At 46.4% G+C, this 5,558-nt stretch overlaps 1 long non-coding RNA gene across 1 annotated transcript; it reads right to left on the bottom strand.

Annotated features, from left to right (window-relative positions):
• Positions 1-486: 486 nt before the first annotated feature.
• Positions 487-2,977, bottom strand: LOC142587193 (uncharacterized). Its single transcript, XR_012829391.1, has 3 exons — positions 2,872-2,977; positions 1,512-1,627; positions 487-748 (listed from the first exon to the last, which is right to left on the bottom strand). It is a non-coding gene; the product is annotated as an uncharacterized LOC142587193 (long non-coding RNA).
• Positions 2,978-5,558: the final 2,581 nt, after the last annotated feature.

The following is a 5,558-nucleotide window of genomic DNA, read 5'->3' on the forward strand; positions in this document are numbered from 1 at the left end:
TCTGGCCTGGGACTTCTTGAAGACATCGAAAAAGGTTGGAAGTCCTGTTTTATCTGACGTATCTCTGAAATCGACGTTTTATCATTGAGCTACCTGGATTACCACGCATGCGAAGCCTTCAAAAATGGTATTTGTCAATCAACCCGGCTATATTCCATACTATTGCAGAAGTTATTAGTAAAAAAACAAACGATATAGCTGCTGCACGCAATACTCAGCGCTACATCAGAAAAGTGACGGCGCAACGTGGACGCCGTCGTAGTTGTTCTTCGATCCTGTCTACCTATGGAATCGTTGATTACATGAAGTGACTCGTCAGATCATTGAAACCAACCTTTCATTCGACGGCGTAAAACTAAGCTTTCGTTTGCGCCACCCTGAACGTGACATGTATTGCCACCGGGATTGTTACCGGAAATCAAGGAAACCAGTGTATTTTGGGGAAACATACAGGTGTGCTTATGAAGAAAACAGTGCACAGAAATAGTGAAAACAGAGTCGTGTTTTTATTCTTGAAATGTGAAATCGCTTGCAATCTTCGTCCCCCTGGAGAAACCAGAAGTCGACACGGAGCTCGCAGTTATCGTTTCGCAGGGCTTGCAAAAAAAAAAAAAAGTTTTCTTCCATGGTAGGTAGTTGAGAGCGTAGTCTAGAAGCACTGGGACAAAGACCAGTGTAGTCCATCGAAGGCAGCCTCAGGCTGCATGGAGTCAGCAAGCCAAGGGTCCCCCATTCGGCAATCTCGGTGCTGCAGAAAGAGTGTACAAACGAGGCCTGAGAGGTTGAGAGACCGTTTGTCCCTACCTACAATGAGCAGCTCCGCAACGCTTTTCTGTAGCCCCACGAGTGTCACGTCACCATCGTCATTGATTACGCAATCAGTGAAATTTGATTTACTGTTTATTTTATTGTCCCGATAATCGCGTGTCCCCCACAGGAACGCACATTTTTTCAACCAAGTTGCTCGCTATCAATGAAAGACTAGGACTATACTTGATTCACACTGCATACAGTCCGGAGGAGGTCCACGCCGCTTGTCATTGCAACCGTACGACCACCAGCGCGCCCAAAAGTTTTCAATGTTTCATAAACCTATCACGCAAAGATCATCATGATCAGCCTGGTTACGCCCACTGAAGAGCAAAGGCCTCTCCCACACTTCTCCAACTACCCCTGTCATGTGCTGATTGTGGCCATGCTGTCCCTGCAAACTTCTTAATGTCATGCGCCCACCTAACTTTCTGCCACCCTCTGCCACGCTTCCCTTCTCTTGGAATCCAGTCCGTAATCCATATACGCATAATCAAAGATCTATACTGCACGGTATACAGCGCGCAAGAGCGTAATAATAAATGCAAATATTCCAAACCGATAAGAAATGAATACTATGACACAAACTGGAAGGGATTTGTCTTTCACGGATGTGTTGTTAAACATTTTGGTAGCGGTAGCAGCGGTTCTTGTAGGAGGGGGATCAGATCATGGGAGCAGGATAGAAAGAATGGTCTTACCTTGAGAGAGGTTTAGCTGTCTTCGCTTGTATGGGAGCGTCGATGAAAGTAGGTCCTCATAACTGCGTGTCGATCTGTACCCCAGGGGTAGAGCATACGGGTGCGTTGCTCAGATGCTGCAAAGCGACGACGAAGCTGTTATTAGAACAAATCCACGATCCGCCATGGCAGGTGCGCGTAGCGTTCCACGTTACCCAGCCAAAGCAATCGCTTTGACTTTAACATATGTCAGCATTTTTTTCATTAAATGAAGACAATGTATACACCACCCTAGCTCTTGCTATAACATACCATGGTTGTTTCTCCACTTTCCTATTTATCGTACAAATTTTACATGTGGCATGCTTGAGGCAGGGCTTCTTCAAGTTCGGAAATTCCTGGAAGCACCCTCGTGACAAGTTACCCTTTCTTTTTCGATACATTGACATCGGCGCCATGTTTAATGCCCTAGCATGTTACCCGGCGCCGCAATAGAGGGAAAGCAGGAGAAAGAGCAATAGGTGATGAATAATCAGAAGGTAATGTAATCATTGGCAACCTAAGAATTGAGTGCGAAGTCCAGCCTGACAAGCGCGCTTAAGTGACACATTTCAGAAAAAGGACGGCATCTAGAGAACCCGATCGAGCCTGATTAAAACCACTCGTGATGTCTTACTTCCGCGCAGGTAGACGCTACGGCGGATTCCACTACAGCGTCTTCAGAGGGGCAGCGATTATTCGCAGAACGCCCCCCCCCCCCACCCACCCACAGTTGAATAAATCGATTCAGAAAATGCAAACGACATGACCTTCCCGAGAATGACCATCTGGAGTGAAAGCATGATCCCCTTTAGTTTGTTGACTTCTGCGAAATTTCCTCGCTGCACGAAAACTTTCTGAAGTGAATTCCCAAAGACAGCTGCGCCACGTAATATAGTAAGGCCGGCTTCCTTGTGGCTGACTGTGCTCGGAAATTAACTGGTTGCGCAAAGACCGCCACGGGGTATTTGGTGTAAATGTGGGAAAATTACTTATTTATAAAAAATTTACAAGCAAGATTGTTTGGAGGAGCTTGGAAAAAAAAAAAAAGAAACGAAGCTATGCTAGCAGATTGAGGTGTCGCTCGACTTGTGGTATATCTATGGACACCTATAACACCTAACGCGTCAGAAAATGAAGTAAAGCACATTTCTCAACTAACATGTTCGGCCCAGCGGAAGAAATGCTACTAAGACTACCGTTCTTTAACCACAGAAAACCAAACATTGATATCACGCGTTCCTTTCGAATGTACCGTGCGGCATTTCATTAGAAGTCAAACGTTTAATCTATTCAGCTTATGAATGATACGAACAAATTTCGTAGCAAGTGGGTTACTCACCTTGTGCGTGTAGGAAACGTAAAACTTCGTTAGCCGGCCCTGTCTTCACAATGTGGTGAAGTGCAAAGCCAGGCCACGGCCGGACCGAAGCACGCACCATGCGCGTAGTCCAGTCCGGCCGCGACCAGGCAGGCCGACCGGTGCAGGAAAAGGGTGGTGCATTGCGAGTGCTCTGCTTTTAAGCGTTCTTTAGACCACGTGGTCCCCTAGTAAGGTAGAGAGAGAGAGACAGAGCGAGATAGATAGATAGAGAGATCGCGGCAGGGAGGGAGAGTGAGTGAGCAAGAGAAGTGTTTCTTCTGTAGAGTTCAGAAGGCCCCCTCGCAGGCGTGGTATACCGTGCCCTCACCCACGTCAAGTTTCAGCCCCGATGCCAGCGCTCGTTTTTCCCCTACCGGAGCAAGGCGGACTTTCTCGATGAGTCACGCTTGGCTCCACGTGGGCGCTTCTTTGACAATTCACGAGAAAAACACCAACACTAGTTGAAGGAGCCATGTTTCTCGAGCCAGCATTTCGGCACTACGAGTTGTCTTAGGTCGAGGCAACAATGGCCGCTGATGCTCGATGAAAAGACGCACTCGTGGTGATTGTCAAGCGGACCTGTAGAGTACGATGACAAAAAAAGTCGAAATGTTCAAAAAGCGACAATCATTAGTTGGGTTAGCTACATTACAAGGGGAAGGGGGCTGAAGCCAAGGGGTTGCAGCTGATTCTTTCAAGTGATTGCATGAATACGAAATATGGAGGAGAGTTCTCATGTGCAAGCTGGGCCTGTCAATCATAGGGGCCTAATTTTCCGTTAGAACAGGAATAAGAGAGACCTCTTTTTACGGGTAAAAACGAACAATACGATATAAAAACGAGTTAACAGGAATTGACTTGTGTCAATAGACTCGTATTCTAACAAATTGCTTTCGTTTCACATTTTTCTACTTTACTAATCCGCTCGGTGGCTAAATAGCGTTGCGCTGCTTACCACGAGGTCCTGGGTTCGACTTCCGACCACTTGGGCGCATTCTCGGATATGTAATTCAAGGAAATTGTTCGTTGAAGTCAAAAGTAAAAGCCACTACATCGCTTAAAAAGAATACTGAGGCTCCACTACGGTGTCCCTCCTGGTGGTTAAAACCCGTAACCTGACATAACCTAACATTTTGCACACTGCTGCTGTTATGCATAACTTATCAGAGCAAAAATAATGTGAGTGATCTGTTCGTTTTTGCGTACACGTTCTAAAGCAAACACAGTTAAGCAGACTGAGAATAATTAGGTCACAGCCTTCCGGCACTGAAAGTGCGGAATGTAAATACTACAGGCGGTACACAGGACAAATGGATACCGACATTCGCGCTTACTCCTGGGAGTGAACGTAAGCTCCTGCTGACTCAAAATTTATTTTGCAGCGTGAAATTACCCCAACTGTCCACGCTCGACTTCGTTTAAGCCACAATTTTCATTGTTTTATAATCTAAAAAAAAGGAGTATGTAGCTGAAAATGGCTGTATACCGGAATGTGTCGGGCGTACAAGCGAACACTTTCAAAGTTTCTTCAAAGTTGGCCTGTGGCAGATAACGCTATTCTAGTTCGTCAGCTGTTCTACACGAAGAGGCGGACATTACTTGCATAAAAAAATTGAAACGCATAATTACCTAATCAACCAAAATTATCTAATGAACTTTTTAACTAATTATTTTACAGCCCACATTGTAATTTACAAATTCTAGCCGTGGAGTTCGCAAGGCGGATCTACTTGGCACGAATTGTCAGGATGCCACCATTTTCGAAATATAATTCCCGAACTTTGCGGAGAAATGTATTGGCGTTCCAGTCATATTCTTAACAAAACGTCGTTTCGTGCATTCAGGCACAAAAGTAACTGGAGCGCCAATGCAGTATTCGGTACATGATCGAATTTATTTGTCTTCTCTAAAGTAATGAAGTTGTACGCGAGGTCGGAGAAGTGTGTCCCGATATTCCTCGGTCTGCGTCGCTGTGCCCAATCTCCGTGCCCGCAGCTGTCGCTTCATCGCAAAGATAACTTTTCCCTGAATTATTGATACTCAGTGACCTTGTTCGACTGAAACTTCTGACAGCCTCGAGATAATGGACAAGGAGGGAGAAAGGGGGGAGGTTGCCGTTCTGGTTTGTCGAAAGCTGGCACTTTCGAGCAGTGTGGGGAATGAGGCAGAGCCAATCAGTTATTGATAGATGCCGATACGGTTTTATTCCGAGAAATAGCGAGGGGAAGGTTCCACCATTGTGACTCACAGATCACTCCGCGAAGCGTCCATTCAGTCATACCTCTATTCCTACTTTCTGTCCCACCTTCCCTTTCCCGCCGATGCTGAGCCGTGCTCCAAATTAGGGCTGCAAGAATACGCAGCTTTTCTCACCCAAACCCTATCCCCCCCCCTCCCACTCCCCATTTATTGAGCGTGACACGAATGGCAGTCAAACGCCAAGACTGCCTCTCCGGTTTGTTTATCCACGGCAGGGCTCGAGGGGAGCTCGCTAGCTGATCGAGCCTCGCGGTGGTTTATCGTCTTAGCTGACGCGGACCATGGCTTTCTCAGAACGGCGTGGAATTCGCAAGTTAAGCGCTCCCCTCTTCTATGTTAATGAGCCTCTGTGCTTTGGAAATGACAGCTGTAGTCTAGAGGCTTGCTAAATTGAAGCTTTCTTTGCC

The sequence above is a fragment of the Dermacentor variabilis genome, chromosome 7, assembly GCF_050947875.1.
Source record: "Dermacentor variabilis isolate Ectoservices chromosome 7, ASM5094787v1, whole genome shotgun sequence".
Lineage (NCBI taxonomy): Eukaryota > Metazoa > Arthropoda > Arachnida > Ixodida > Ixodidae > Dermacentor > Dermacentor variabilis.